The following is a 17,570-nucleotide window of genomic DNA, read 5'->3' as shown; positions in this document are numbered from 1 at the left end:
CAATTTGCTTCAGCTGTGATAAAATCTCACCCATGCGTGTGTTTAAGGTGAGCTGCAGTCATGGGTGGATCACTGTTTTTCTGCTGCAGGAACTGGCAGTCTTAACCATGTAACTGGCATCATGGATTCCCAGAAAGACCAGGCCATTTTGGAGAGGAACATGATTCCTTCTGTTGGGAAATTGAATCTTAATGATTATTGGATTCTCCAGCAAGACAGTGATCCCAAGCACGCCTCCAAGTCAACCGAAGCTTGATTTGAGAAATAGATCCTGTAGTGGGCCTCTCAGACCCCAGATTTAAATCCCGTTGAAAATCTTTAGTGGGATTTAATGATGACAATTACAGCACAGAGGCCATCAAAACATTAATGAGCTAGAGGCTTTTGCACGCGAAGAATGGCCAAAGATTCCAATGGTTAAACAATGTTAAGTCTAATCCTGTTAAAGTTCATTTCACATATGGGCAGTCAGTGCACTGAAGACATGAATAACTGATAACGTGACACAAGCGATACAGATGACATGAGACTTGCATGAGTTGTGCTTGGTAAAGCATAAGAGACATTCCTAAGAGGTTTAAATCATGAAAGTCAAAGGTCATTCATCGTCAAAATAGGGCTGATTACACGAGTGACGCGTGCCTTTAAAGTGGGCCGTGGAAGTAAACTAGAAGGAAAGGGGAGGAAAGTTTCTGTGAATATTGATTTCTGCTAATGATTATTTGCACCTGTCACTCTTATTAGGATGTAAAATCAGTTATCAGCTGTCAGTCATGTTTTGTATACGTCTGTCAAAGCACAAAACTTATGTTTTAAATAGTAGCCTGTTTGTCATAGCATATGTTTCATAATGAAAATAATTTGGCAATCTTCTTTTGATAAACTCTCTCGCTCTCTCTTTCTGTCTCGCTCTATCAGACACACACACACACACACACACACACACAGACACACACACACACACACACACACACACACATAGATAGATACACCGGCCTGGCTCTGTCATCTGATCCCACACACAGGAAATAAAAGAAAATTGAACTTGTTTAAAAGAATAGTGTGTTTTGCCACAATAAAGGCTCGTTTAGTGTCTGTGACATTTGAGGGACGTGACAGGTTGGGCTACTGACCACTAGAGGTCGCCAAAGATTCTCTGTTGTCCTTGCTATGTTGACCCTGCCCTCTCATTACCTAGCTCACCTGTACCTTATTGTCTCTGTCATGTGTTCTAATCCCATGTCCGACAAGGGAACTTGGCCGGTCGTACAGAAAGCTCATCTACAGACGTCACACGTGGCAAGGGATTATGAAACCCTTGTGTTATTGTGTTTTAAAGTGAAACGTCTTTGATTTTTCCTTTTGAGAGGACTGGTGTAGTGACTAATGAGTGACACTACAAAACCCTGACAGCTGTGAGCAACAAGCAGGATAAACAGGTATTCTAGTAAACTAGAATAAAGACAGAGGATATAATACCTCAGCTGCTGTAACTGTACTGTGTTTACACAGGGGACAAAAAACTGGCATGCTGTAATAATGTATCATTTTTCATATCACCGAGGGATGAAATCTGATCATAGATGTTTTATCTCACACAGCTGACTGAAAAAAACATACACCAACACCAACACAGACTGGTCTGACTCACTACAGGAATCGGTCTCTCTCTCTCTCTCTCTCTCTCTCTCTCTCTCTCTCTGATGGGAAAAAAAAGAAAGGTGTTGCTTTCAACATGTCAGACTAGAGCGTGATACAACAGTGAGACATGGAAAATCTCAGAGCCATTTACCGGCACGCAGGCGCACAGGTTCTTTTCACGTGAGACCAATACTCAGAATGTGTCACCACAGACTCAAAATTCTCTGAGCATTTTTAGGAGTTATTTATCAGACCTGAAAAAGGAAGAAAAAAAAAACACAAAAGTTTCACATGCTCTTGGTCACCTGGTGTAAATTACCTAGAGCTCAGAGACTCATAGATCTCTTATGTGGCTATTTCTCTGTTCTCTGCAACAGAATTGATACTGAAATCTCTTTCTTACATAATATGAACTGCTCCAAGTGACATTAATGCTGCTCCTACATCTCTCTCTCTCTCTCTTTCTCTCAGGCCTGACTTGTAGCTGCCATGAACATTTATATCACTCAGTTTAATCAAATGAGATTTGACAGAGACACACTTTTCCTGCCATTCATTCTCAGTCTGGTTAAAACTGCCTGTGTGTTGAACGTGTTCATTTGGGCATTGGGATTTCCTCTGGACATTTTCCTTCCCATATGAATTTCTAGTCTCCTTAGACTGTTCTCTGAGCGCAGGATCAATATGTTCTTTTACAGCTGTCCACACTCAGTCTAACCAAGGCAAACACTCTCTAGTCAAGTTCCTTCAGTGAGACAGAAGGTCCTTCAGTGCACTCAGCTTTCACTATCACTGATTCATTTCCCTTAAAGAAACACTTACTCTCCCTTTGTCTTCTCTACACAGTGGCTGTTTGTTTTGTCTCTAGCTGTTTGTATGGGCGTGTGTGGGCATGTGTGTGTCTGTGTGTTTGTGCAGGCCTGTTTTTCAAGAATGTACAGCATGATTCATGTCACATAAAAGACTTCCAAAAAAAAAATCTTTAATGGAGATTTGAGGGCTTGAAATGTTTGTGTTATACGCTGGATTCGGCCTTTAACTGTTTCTTAAGCATGCGGTACCAAAGGGTTCTCAGACAACTGACTGGTCACGTAATATAAAAACCACTTTATTATACACCCACACCCATTCGATTCGGAGGGGAGGGAGTGTTGCCAGATGTGTGCATATAATTTGCTTATGTCAGATGGTATGTTTGTGATATAGAGATGAGCTGTGATATAATGTTTGTTATGCATTCTAACTGTGTTTTCCACGTTTACATGTGAACCCTAACCCCGAATCCCAGACCTAACCCTAACCCTAGCCCAGACAAGAAACTGCTAACCGAACAACACCAGCACACTCTCTCCCAGAAGAAAGCACTCGGACAGAGTCTTAAACTGTTTACACATCCTCTGAAAGTGTGTGCTACCAAAAATCCATACGGTCCATCCTGTCTCAACAAATAAATTGTTAATAAAACAAGTTGCTGAAAGTCTTGGCGGGCATTGCGTTTTTTCAGGCCATTTCCTGTATTTCCTGTGCTATTTTCAAGCTTCGCAAAAGAACAAGGGGATTACCGATTCTCTTCACATTGTCTAAGGCTTAAATTTGGGGCTTTAAATTGTCCCAGTACCTAGAATTCTGCCTCTTCTGCCTATGTGGGTTGGCATCTCCTGACCTCTTACGACTAGAACTTACTGCCCCCCCCCCTCATTCTTTCAATCACCCCCCAGTTCTCTATCTCTATCTACACTCTTCCCTCTCTACTTCCCTCCTTCTCACTCTCTCCTCCATTTCCCTCTTTTCTCCAACTGTCTGATTCAGTCACTTTTCAAATGGTTTAAGTTCCTGTTTAAAATACATTATCTTTTTTTTCTTTAATCCTCTATTCTTTCCTCTGTCATCTGTCCTAAGGGCATGTCCTAACTCTTTAGGGAAACCATTTGTATTGACTGTTTAGGCACAATGTCGGGGCCCCGCTAATTTTTCATGTTTCCCAAAGCACATAGCGGTTAGCACTCTGCAGTCCCCTGAGATGACCACACGAGCATAAGTCAGAGTCATGCTCTCTGTAACTGCAGCCAGTAATAGAAAAGTAATGGCCCAGTAATAACCTCCCACTGGGGAAATCCCTGACTGCTAGAGAGTGTCGCTCCTGGGAATGGCATTCAAGGCATGTGCTATCCATGTATCATACGCAGAGATCAACATGTACCAGAGAGCATGTAGAAACAAACATTTGGAGTATAAACATTTCCAGTATTTTCAAAAGATAATAAAAAGATAATAATAACAAGGTAACAGTCCTAAGACAGGCCCAAGTCATTTAAATATTTATTGGACCAAGGCCTGATGGTACCTTTAGTAGATTTTGGTATGTAATGGTTTTAAGCAGGGCCTGCCTCTATTAAAACATTTCAATATTTTTCATGACCATACTTTACACTTTAAAGCCTCGACTCTCCTTAAGTAAAGGAAACTACACAGATGCATTACAAAGTCTTATTGAGCATCATCCTTAACTGAACATGTTGTGGTTATTATCATTACCTGTATTAGTAGTAGTAATAGTAGTATTGTAACAAATCTAGAGGGTAAAATGTAAAAAAAGACTGAAGTGGTTAAGCTTGTCCGTGCTCCTCCCTTGGTTGAAAGGTAAGAGTATGTGACCATCCCAACATGGTACTTTGGGCAGCCGTGGTCTAAATGTTAGAGAACCGGGCTTGTGACTGGTTCGATCCCCAGGCCCAACATCCACGGCTGTGTGCCCTTGAGCAAGGCACTTAACCCCAATGCTCCCGGGGTGCTCACCAAGGAAGGCTGCCCACTGCTTCTGCGTCTGGTGTGTGTGTTCACTACTGGTGTGTTGGATGGGTTAAATGCAGAGGACAAATTCACTGCTCACTGTTCACAATGTGTGTGTGTGTGTGTGCAATCACAGAAACTTAACTTAACCATATAAGGGAAGTCTGGGCCAGGTCTCCTGATGCTCAAGCCTCACTGTGATATGACCTGAAGTAACCTGTGAACTATAGTAACCTGCTGCAGTGTCAGGATGTTGCCAGAAGAACCAATCAAAGAGGGTGAGGATATCACCCCACAACTGACCCTCCCATCTCGAAAGCTCCTACTGAACATTTGAGCAGCCAGCATCTCAGGCCAAATTAGCACACATGTAACACCACATACACTCTCTCACTCACATACACCCTACTTTTACTGTGCTTCATCACTTCAGAGAGAGAGAGGGAGAGAGAGAGAAAGAGAGAGAGAGAGGGAGAGAGAGAGAATTATACTTACAATGCACAAAAACTTATACACACAGTTATACATAGCATGCTCTAAGAAGCTTTGAAAATGCGTGATTCAAAAACACAAGGTCATTTCGCATCATTTAACAGACAAACCACTCATTACATCTAATCTTCAACACCATAGGCCTGATCCCGAGAGGTGATCCAAGGAAACAACATACACAGACTGAACATGTGCGTCAGACATTCTGTACTCACGCTCTGCATTGTCAAGCGATTTCAGTTTTATGCATAACACTCTGCGGTCGCGGTTGATCTCAAACTGGCCGCACACACACAACGATTCGGTTAATCAGATCTGTATCGGTATAACCCGTCCAGGATTCCGATTATTTGATCTGCGCTAACTTTGTTTTCACACAAATAGGTTAAAGGGTTAAAACATCTACGTAAGTACAGTGCTGCTACAGCTTTGCTTTGGTCTGTGGTCTGTCTCTAACCACAAGACAGCTCAGACATGTCATAGTGGGATGTGTCGCAGAGAGACATGACGCTAAGAGCCAAACGAAGCTACGCTACGAGAGCAAGGCCTCAGTCTACCCTCAGCCCTAACTCTGACATCGCCAATGTATGACACAAAACAAGCAGAGGCTATTTATCTACACCAACATTAATAACCATTTAGTGCTGTTAGTGTGGAAGCTCGAATATTTCTCAGGTGTTTTTAATAAAGCAGGCGTCTGACTGGAATTGCGAGACTTCTTAGGGGCCCTTTGTTTATGTGCCTGCAGAGGGGTCGAATCCTTTCGCTACAGATCAGTAACAAAGCACTTAAGAGCATAGACTCAATCATCTAATGGCCGGGGTTGAATTGGACGGGGAGTTAATAGGCCAGACGTGAACACACACACACACACACACACACATTGAGACCTCAGTCTTAAAATAAGTGGGGGGGGGATTACGATCCTTCTTATTCGTTTATATTTCTTACCTTCATTTCTTTAAAAGATCACACATGAACACACATGAGTTACTCACATGCATACAGGCACGCACACACACGCACACACACACACACATACACGCACGCACACACACACACACAAACGGGACAGTCTACATCAGACCTGAGAAATCTGATATCCAAAACAACTCTGAGAAGAGAGTGACTCACATTGTGGAAGTTGTCCTCTCACCTCTTCAAAACTCACCCAGGCTCAGAGAGAGAAAGCCAGTGTCTGCCAGTCTGCAGTGGTTGTGGTCACACACAGTGTGGGAAACTGTAGTATCATTGTCAGATGGCTTTTGCATAAACTCCAGCTGCTTCAGCTGAAACAAGGCCCTTTAGCTTCCTCAGAGAACCTTCCCAGCTGCCTCAGTGAGGTGCGTTTGTTGCATGGAAGGTGTGCATCTGTTTATTCTTATTGTAATTCCTATCCAGTCCAAAAAAAAAGGAAAGAGCTTGGCACGTCTATCTCTCTTAACATCTTGAATCTAGCCCTGTAGAACCCAATAATGTAATAATTTCCGGATGATGTAATTACTCCCAATAATGTAATAAAAATCTCCACTTAACTCCATCAAAAATGTAATAAGACCTGATAATGTAATAACTTCTGTAAGATTATAGTGACATCTGAACAGACATGGTTCATGATAGTAGAGCTGTTTAACCTGATGGTCTTATTACCATAGATACACAGAAGGCTTCACACCTTTGGTGCTGCGTTACTGTTGGAGCCAAGAGCAACTGATTAAGGCAAAATACAACCGGTAATGGGCGAATGGCAGCCATCACAGACAAAATGGAAATTTAGCATTAACACCAAGATTCTGATTTGCATCAAGCAACATTGTACACCTGTTGTCTGTTTGCTTCATGGTATAAAAGGCCAATCACGGTAACAGTTCTCTGAGTTAAGCTGCGGCGCAAGCGGACTTGCTGCCGGGTTCCACCACCACCAAATAAAGCTTTTCTCCAAGCGCGCTTTTGCTCCGGTTCGTTTACTTGTAAAATCACAAGAAAATCCAATACTTCCCAATAATGTAATAAAACATCTTAACCAATAATGTCCTCATCTCTGTACCAATATAGTAAGAAATTATTACATTAATGGGAGGTTATTACATTATTGCGATGACCTTATTTCTGCATAACCCAATAATGTAATAATCTCCCAATACTGTAATAACTTGGCCATTGTTATAGTAACATCCCACCAGTTATGTGTTAATGCTTTTGGAATGCATTGTTTTTGTAAGTTAGTCATTATTTTCAAATAGGCAATGCTATACTCATGCATCTTTCATTCTCATTCTATTTTTCCACATTCTCCAAAATTCATTACACTTAGAGCAATAAGCTGCTGAAAAAAAAAACAGAGAGAGTGAGGGAGAGAGAGAGAGAGAGAGAGAGGGAGAGAGGGAGAAAGAGATGGGGGGGGGGTGATGGTGCAGGCTGTTTATATGAGTGTGACCTAATATATGAAAGGTCGTACATAACACACTAAGCACTTCCTTATCTTTAAATCATTTATAAACCTTTTCCCAATCACACAAAGACAAACACACCACTGTCTCTATTCTGTTGACAGATTCCACCGGGTTATCTTCTTCAGAGAAAGATAAGAAGTGGAAAAGAAAAAAAGGATGAATAAATACCAATTCTAGTGTTTGGGCCATTTCTCGTAAATGGGACTGAAAGTGTGTGTGTGTGTCACTGAGGAGACTGCCTGAAAAACGCAGGCTTCCTAGCAGAGCAGTGGAAAAAAAAAATGCTACAGTTGCGCAACTAGCAACCAGCAGCCAAAGGGGTGGAGGCCAAGTTGCCAGATGGCAGAAAACCACAAACCTGAACAATGCAATCCCACAGCTTATTAGCTTGTTCTATCCATCTCTGTGAAAAATGTCCCCTAACCCTTTGTCCTCTTGTTCTTCCGCAGCAGTGGAAAAAAATGCTGAAGCTGAGCGGTTAGATGTTCACAAGCTCCGGGTTTGCGTGGCAAATTCAAAGGATTGGGACAGGATGCAAGAGAACACCGTAAAGCTGAACAAATGCAACGACGCAGCATATTTGTGATTTGCTGTGAGAGACAGGGCAGTTGTGAGAGAAAGATAGGAATAAACATTGATCGTGAGATAAAGCGAATTCCCCAACAGTGTTCTTCATTTTGAGAAAACGTGAATTGTGCAGGAGTGGTTCCTGTGGATTCACGGCGGTTCGGGTGCATGGTGGAGGGGTGAAGGAGTGAAGATAGATAGAGAGAAAGAGAGAGACCGACAGACAGAGAAAGAGAAAGAGAGGAGGAAAGAGAGAAATTAAAGCAGTTATGTAAAAATGCTTGAACCATTTCAGTATAGTGGTATCCATGGAGATGCGCAAAGACACACACACACACACACACACACACACACACACACGCACACACACACACAGATGTTTGTTCTATTCCTTTCTGTGAAAAACTTCCTCTCACTCTCTGTCTTTCTGTTACACCTCTGTGGGGTTGTTCTTTTCGTGCGCTGATCCTCCCCAGCAGTACATGACACAGCCAGTTCAGACAGCTTTTCACTGAATTTCCCTTTGCCTTCTGAAATCCCCCCCCCAAACCCCTCCCCTCCCCAACCCCTCCCCTCCCCTCCCCCAACACACACATCAGAATTAGATGGTCCCTTCGTTCACAAACACAGAGCCTACGTCAAACGAGATCATAAGAATTCATTGTTTGGGCGGCCAAGAGGTGTCTAAACTGTCTAAATTGTTCGAAATGTTATTCTGAGAAAGTTACCATTCAAATTGTCTTCACTGTTTAAGAAATGAAAGAAGGAGATAAGATGGGGATTCTTCTCCAAACACACACACAAAATAAACCACTACAAACCAGATGTCCCCTGCCTCTCTTTAATGACTCGTCCCATGAGAGCGATGTCAGGGCAAAGGCTGAACTGAAAGGATTTCCTTAGGCTCTGAGGGGTTCAATGGTGCTTCATGAGCTGGAACCAAAAAAAAAAAACGTTGGTACCTTCGAACTGGTGGAAGGACAAAAAGCAAAAAAAAAAAAGCAAAGTCTTTTTGGCACACTCCAGTAGCAAGACTGTGGCTGGGTTCACATGGTCAGAGCGCTGATGCGTAACGTCCCTCGTTAGGCTTTATGCTCGCAGCCTTTTCGGAAGTTTCCTCCACACACACGCGCACACACACACACACACACACACACACACACACACACACACACGCACGCACGCACGCATACACTCATTCGAGGTCTTCCTCTGATTTGCCCCTCAGATCCCTGTCGAGGCGCTGTGTGGTGAAGGTGGCTTTAATGAATCATGGGGAAGAGTTTCCTTTAGTCTTAACAAGGATCTTGTTGTATGGGTTTCTAAAACAATACAGGAAACAAGACAGAAATTCTGGTCTCTGACCTAAGAAACAGTAAAAAAAAAAGTAATCTGAGAGGGGAGTGAACATCCACCAGAGACCTGTACTACGGAGCAGGATTTTGGGGTTAGGGAGGTAACTTCAGGTTTAACCCTGGGTTTTCAGTGTCATGACGGTGGTTTGCTTTTTACAGAGGTACATCGCCATGGTAACTTACGCTGCACACCTAACCTGCTCCGCAACAGATATCAGAGATCAAGATGTATAAACACACTGCCATCAGTTCTCTTGAATGACGTCAATTCATTTGAATTTCTCTTGAATTCTCTTGAAATGACGTCACCATTGCTGGAAGATCCTCTGGACCACAGTGTGCAGATTACGTGATTAATGTTATTGTTATAATGGTCAAATGTAAATGTAAATTTACAGGTAAGAAACCATGCTTTATTGAATTTAGCAAAGATTTCAAATAATACAATTATTGAATTCAACACTCTCCAAAATAAAAAGCAATTAAATGGGTAACAGCTTGTACTGCATTAAAATATATATATAAAGATCCTTATTCCCCCCTAGCGATAAACTATAAAAAAATCTCTAAATTGAATAAACAGACCCCATCACGAGTATTGTTGTATCTCGAGTGAAATACGTGGCTCTGGATCTCTCCAAGTTTGCGATTGGTCATCTGGTGCCAGCACCACCCCTTTTATGCGACCACGCTCAAAGCTAGATTGACAAAAACCCAGGCTGATATTAACTCCACTGTCTCGACATCGCTTATCCGCGACCTCAGTCGTTAGGCCTCGTCGAGCCAGCGAACGAAAAGACACCCGAGCCCCATATGAGGGAGTGCAGGGCGACGGGCGCAGACACAGAAGTCACTCTGTAAGCGACTCCGCATTAGTGACCTGAATTTGATTTGATTCGGGCAGCCACGGGGTCACGGTTATTAATCCGTCACACTAAAAGCCCAGTCAGAGGTGCCTGTGCAGGATAGAGCTTTGAAGGCTGATGTGAAAAATGTACTTTGCCATGGGAAGATTCGGTTTCATGTATATGAGAGACTGCGTGTGTGTGTGTGTGTGTGTGTGTGTGTGTGTGTGTGTGTGTGTGTGTGTGTGTGCGTGTGTGTGTGTGTGTGTGTGTGTCTCCCAGCTCAACCTCCTGTAGTGACTGCTAAATTGTGTGGAGTAAGAGTGAAATTTTAACACAGCTTTGTCCTTCAGAGAAGATCGGAGATAATCTGACACGAGTCAAGCAGCCAAAACCCACACTGGTCCCATTCAACCACATCAGAACAAAGATGCTATTCATGACAGATAAATGTATTCAAAAGTGAAAATCCAGATAGCAGATGATAATCTTCTCTCTCTTCTTGCCCCGTGTGTTCCATAATTTTGTGTGTAATTTGTTTATTTCTTTTTTTTTTCTTTTTTTTTATTTTGTCATAAAATGTCATAGATTTATACTGATGTATGATGATTCAATCATGTCAGGCAGGTAGACAGTTCATTCATAAGTAGCAATGTTTGAATATGCATCAGATCTGACAGCTGTGAAAGGCCCTGTGAAGGTGCCATACACTTATTGGCCCAGTATCTCACACCCAGATTAATCCTAATCCTGGATTAGGAATAGTTTTCAACAGACATTCTCAGAGGGATTGAAGGAATTGGTAGTTCTCACTTCCATTGAAAGATCATTCCATCATTCTGGAGCGAGAGTTCAGAACCATTGAGTCCTTCAGGATCAAGGTCCTGGAGCACAAGTTGTTAGAATGGGTCAGGTTCTACAGCAGCAGGGTCGGAGAACAGGTAGCGGTGGAGCTGATGCTTTTATCCAAAGCGACTCACAAAGAGGGGAAAGAAACTCAAGATCCATCGTCAGAGACCAAGGAATGAGCGTTTAGTATTAGAGAGAGAGAGAGAGAGAGAGAGAGACAGAGAGAGAGAATAAGTGAGTGAGTCTCTCCCCCTCTCACCCCCTCTTTCTTATGTCCTCTCTCTTCCTCTATGCCCCCCCCCCCCCCCCCTCACCTTGAGAGTGAGTGAGTGAATGTTTTTGCTGACATGTCTCAGGTTTCCATTAGGCTAACTGTATTGTATGTGTGTGATGGGTGGGGTCCGCTTGCTGTGAATCTATGTTTGTGATCATTTCTGCTCATATAAAATCTATCTTCATGTTAAAACATTACTCATCAATCTCAGCATAATTCTCATGTTCTCAGAGAGTCTTTGTTCTGTTATGGGGGGCATTTTGGTGGGTTCATGACTAAGGTAACATTTGTTCCATCATATCCCGTCTCTGTCACTGCCTAGAGCATTATTTGTAAATCACCCTCAGTGCCTCTGTATGTTTTTTTTTTAATTGTTATTAAATGGAAAATTCCAGTAATCTTTTCCACAAGCTCTTTACTCTGTGATGTTTGTATTTAGTGTACTGGCTGTACAGCTCATGTGTCTGGCAAGTCCTGGTGCATGGGGCATATGTTTGGATGTTTTTCTGTGTGTGTGTGTGTGTGTGTGTGTGAAGGGAGAGTTGTACGTGAAGACATGCACGTGTGCAGAGGAGTGTGTCTGGGATTTTCCATTGGTGACCACTGCGCCACTGCCTTGTCTTGAGCCGCTGGGGGACAATTTTACATGCCCCAAAAAAGCTCTTTTTAAGTGAGGTATTTAAGAGATGGTTTAGCAGTCCCTCCAGGATTTCGCGTGCTCTTTTTGGGATTGTTGCGGCCCAAAATGCCTGATTTCACGACAGCTTTTCTAAAAAAAAAAATTGCAATGCATGTTGCCATACGTTTTTTTTTTTGTTTTTTTTTTGCAGTGAATTTGTGGGAGCAAGTGAAAATGGCAAGAATACTTGCGATTTTTTTTTCTTTTGAATTATAATTGAATTTGTCACCGGAGCTTCCCCCGCTGAAGCAGGTCGCAACGGTGCAGCATTTATACCGTGCGCGACCGAGAATGTACTCCTGCAATGTGTGCAGAACGAAGCATTTTCATTGCTGGCAACGGTTTAAACTCATACTCCTGTTCAGGATCTGGGAGCTTTTCACTGATTCTAACTTTGTCGTTTTCCTCGATGTGCCAAAACACTTGAGTACCACCAGAAATTCCTGACATTTTCTTCTCTAATCCTGTGTCTGTCATCAACCAACCACGCTGTAGCAATCCTGCAGATTCATTCTGTACGACGGACCGCATATCTGTCAGAGCGTTCTGTCTCGGCTACTGGTTCAGACACACCTCGTCTTTATGACAGGTTTACTGGCATCCACGTGGTTTAAAAAACAAAATCATTGTATTGTCGCAACAGTAACCGTGACTTCCAAATTTAGTTTCTGAGAGATGAAAAGAGGTCGTGGTCCCCTGAAACATGTTTGTCTGTCACCCTCAGGAGGAAAAGGAAGAATGAAAACGAATCACATCCACTGTCAGTCTTATTACGTACGGCATCACACGCAACTTGCTACTTATCCCGTCACTACGGGGCTAACTTGAATACATTTTTAGTGTCTGAACAAGCTCAGGGCTGAGGGGGGAAGGGGAGAGGGAGTGGGAGGGGAAGGGAGGCGGAGGTGCGGCGGAGGAGCATAAGAGAGTGAGAGTGAGAGAGAGAGTCACCTTCTGCACAGCTACCTAATGATGGCAGTAAAAGAACGAAGAAAAAAAAAAAAAGGAACAGTTCCAGTGTAAAACTTGCTGAGTCACTATGGAAAATACCTTTCCATTTCTTTTTTGTCTTGACGCTCTCAGTCAATGTTAGAAAAGTTTTTTTCTTTTTTTTTCCAAGTTCTCAACCCTTTCCCGGCCTCCTGATTTCATTGATGTTGACACAGTGCAGAGTGATATAAATACACAGTGTGTGCGTGTGTGTGTGGGTGTACAAATCCAGATTGCGGGTCAGCTTTTTTCTGTCTTTTTTTTTTTAATACAGCAGCGGCCAATGTTTTATGACAAATTACCATTTCTGTATTACTGACGTTAATTGGACTCTGAGGATATGAGTGTATATCACTGGTATTTTCAGAGACACCTCTAGTTGGCTCAATCATTGTCAGCATCAGTTAAGTAAAAACTATAGTTTACCCCAAAACACTGAACAAAATATGTTTTTTTTTCTCCCTTCATTTATCTTCTATAGCTCTAGTTCCTTGTAAAACGTATCAGATGTTACGAATGTGACTTTTTAAAACCACAAAGCTATAGAATCAGCTTCACCTTTCTCTTGTTTGTGGGATGAGAAGGGCAGAGGTCCCAGCTGGTCCCAGTATGTTGGGTGGTGTCAGAGAAAGACAGCCATTCTTTTGGTTAAGCGGTGCCGAGGGCTAACGGGCTGGCCACCACAGTGTTTTATAACATAATTCATGTGTCTGTGGGTGACTCCCAATCCAAACCACAGGAAGGGGGAAAGTCATAGTCATCCTAGGCAAGGGGAAATCACTGAGTCTGCAGATGTTCAGCATCGGTGGTTAGACGGAGTCTTTTCGTCTCTGTTAAGCTCTGTCAAAATTCAGCAATGAACAAAAATGGGCCTGGAAGACACACTGAAATTCGTTTTCCTTTTCGAGAACATTTCAGGCTGGCCTGCAGTGGTAATGTGGCATGTCAGTAATTTACATCTGCACTTTGGAATTTGACTAATTTAAATCTCAGTGTGTATAGTCAAAAGCCCTGTGTAGAGGGTAAAGCAAAGCAGAGTGGATTAGAGAAGTGAACCTGTCTGATTATGACAAACAGTCAAAACCCACGACTCTGGCAGGCATTCCAGTATTCTCTCTCTCTCTCTTTCGCAGCAGTTATTTAGTCTCAGATAAGGATCTAGAGATCTTCTTGTAAACCGCTCTGTTATTATCTGTTGTTCTCCATCAACGTTATAGGCCTTATCTGTCCTTGTGAGACGTGCAGTGGGGCTGGACCCAAACGCAAGACACACTGATGGTGATAACAAAAAGGAGGACTTTACTTACATAAAAAAGGAGATAAATAAACAGGTGCAAACAGGAACAAAAACCAGTAACAAAAAAAAAAAGGTGCTGCCAAACAGAGTTTATTCGAACACAAACAACGATAGAGAAGGGACAGGGCAAACACAAGGGCTTAAATACAAGAGAACTAAACAGGGGAAACATGATTGGTGCAAATTAACAAGGCTACAATGAGGCTAATAAATAGAATAAACAGAATCAGGTGAGACACATGGAACAGGGGCACAAGACAATTCAAAACAAAAGTCCAAAACAAGGTGAAGGCTGTGACTGTCCTTTATTGTTGTACGCCTTGGAGTGTGCATTTCCCCTTGAGGGGGAGCCTCACAGAATGATCCAGAGAACTTAAAGAGAGAGATTTTTTGTCCCCCATCCCTCACAGTGTTTCATTAACCCTGAGCTGTTTATTTCCCCTGAATTAGTTTCTTCACGACAGTTCAGCAGCACCATCAACATTTTAGCTTTTTTTTCAGAAATAAATTAAAAGTGCTTCTTTAAGAAAAAAAATTATAATAAAGCCATCACACCAAAGGGTCAAGAATCCCCTGTCAAGAGGGTCTGGAAACCCCCATTCATCTGAATTAGTCCACCTAGAGCAATACGACATCATTTTGTTTGACTCTGACACAGCAAACATGATATGAGTCTCAACGTGAGTGTGTTCAGCTGGCTTCATCAGGAAGAGGATCAGGTGTGCTTCATGTGTTAGGTGAATCCAGGTCAGCTTATTCAGTCCTAATGCGTATCCTTCACTCTGTAGAATCCAGATTCTGCTCTGTCACTGTCACAGCCTATGACACACAAAACACACACACACCTGCGCACAGACCCACATGAACATACACATATGCACATGCACACACACAGATACACACAGACACAAACACACACTGTTTATAAAATACATCCAACGAAACAACCAAACAAACATACAAACAATAATGCTGTCATGCCATCAATGAGCTGGCATTGTAATTCTGTTTCAGTTTCCTAAAAAAGCTCTTACCATATAAATCACTGTTCTCCAGGATTCTCTATGTCCAGTGACACTTCTTGAGATCCACGTTTGGATCTGAGGACAAACACAAACCACAAACACCCCATAGTTACTTGAACTGACACACACAGACACAGACACACACAGACACAGACACACACTCACACACGGACAGACACAGACACAGACACAAACTGAAAGCACACAGCAGAGGCTTGAGGTCAGCAGAACTCAGATAACGTATGGGGAGATAAAAAGTCTAGAAATGAATTTTAATCTTCAAACCTTTTATGCTTGCAATAGCAGAAGAGGAGGATGACAGCAGTGAGGAAAGAAAGAGCAAAGAGAACACCAAGATGGAGAGAGTTCTCGACCATCCCGTTGAATGGTCCGACTGAGAGAGAGAGGGAGAGAGAGAGAGAGAGAGAGAGAGAGAGAGAAAGAATGTTAGAGTGATCAGACTGGATAATTGAATTAGTCAAAGCCTGTCTTAGATAAACTCAATAGGCTAATCTGCTATGAAGAGTCTCTTTGTGCCCTCTTGTTAAAGAGCTTTGCTTTATTTAAACAGCAAAGCTAACAGTGCCTTAAGGCAGACACCATTAGAGGATTAACCTAAAGCTTTGTTTTGGTTCTCTCATGACTCACTGACATTATTCAGCTTCTCTTACAGCATCAGAGCAAACACACACTCCATAACATCTACGTGACTGTACCTGTTTGACCTGACCATACAGCTCATGTGGAATTACAGAGGGGAGGCTTTGTACTGGGGCAGAAACTGGATATGTGTTTAGTTGAGGTAAAATTGGTTTGCTTACCTTTCTGATTCGCAGAGCAGTCATCTGAAAATCACAAATGTTACAAAAAAAAAATGATTAGATGAATAAAATAAAGGACAAACAGAAAAGAGAAGGAGACAGAGGAAAAGTGAACAGGGCATATGAATGTTTGGCCTTTATCACGACTCACAGTTATCAAAACGCTTGAGTCTCACTGTTGAGTCTGCAGTAGTTCACACTGACCAGTTGCAGAGACATCATCTTAAAAGCTCATTCTTTGAGAATATATTTCTGCTCTCTCTTATCTGTGCACTGAATGGTATCACTGTTACTACTGAAATGAATGATTAATGATATATGAGAGGGAAAATGTTGTGATCTGCAAGTAATTTTTGATATGTAATGTTAACCAGAGTGGCTGAGTGGTTAGGGCGTTGGACCCTGAGAACCCTGAGCACACGGAATGCTGTTCACTGTTTGGTGTGTGCAATCAAAGGGAATCTGGTACCGCCTTTCCACGGAAAAAATTACTGGTGCCGGTGACAAAAAGCTGTAATTGTTGCTCCTAAAAGTTGGAACCGCGGACATCAGTGTCTATGCAAATAAAAACCATGTGAGAACCAGTTGGATCAGTGTGTGATGTCTGGTATGTGACGTTCTCTAGAGAGGTGGGAGTAATGAAAAAAAGTCTGACCAAGATAGCGGTAGGCAAAAGGCTATATGTAGCATGAAAATATGTATATGATTAACCATTTGTGCAACCATTTGTGTCTACATCAACGCGGGTTGTTGTTACATGATCGTTGTCGGACCCAGAGCGGTAGAAAAAACTCTCTCTCTTTCGGCCCTGGTTGGTGCAAATAGACCATTGCAGACCTTCATTTAAACACTTTAACTTTAGAGCTAGGTGACAGGCTTACTATTTTCATGAATGTTAGTTTGCTTGTTTTGACTATGTTGTTGTTTGACTTATCACGTAAGGGGGAAAATGAAAGCAGGCTCCCTGGTCCACTCTAAGCTTTGAGTCAGCAGAAAATGTATTTGTGGTTAAATTTAGGGGAACATTTTTTAGTCATCATATACATAGAATGAGTAGCGAGTAGTGAGATCTGTCAGTTTGAATGTTAACATCAGAGAATTTTAAATTGAGAATGTAACAATGAGAAAGAAATGACATCATAAAACAGCAATTAGAATTAGAATTTATGATATCATAACTAGAGAAAGTGACACCAGAAACTGTATAGTACTCCTAAAGAATCTGGCAGAAAGGACATGGTGATGTAGGTGGTGGAGGACAAACGGAGGGAATGTAATGTGGGTGGTGTAGGAAAGGGGGAGGGAACAGCTGGGAACCGTTTTTTTTTTTTGGAGAGAAGATTTAAGGAAGTGTCTTGTACTCACACGAACATCTGATCTCTTCACCCTTTGTAGAAAACAAAACAAGTGAGATGTGTGTTCAGATTCACAAACACACATGTTAAAAACTAGTAAACTAGCACACAGTCACACACACACACACACACGCACA

This window comes from Chanos chanos, chromosome 9 (assembly GCF_902362185.1).
Source record: "Chanos chanos chromosome 9, fChaCha1.1, whole genome shotgun sequence".
Lineage (NCBI taxonomy): Eukaryota > Metazoa > Chordata > Actinopteri > Gonorynchiformes > Chanidae > Chanos > Chanos chanos.
Note: the sequence above shows the minus strand (reverse complement) of the source record.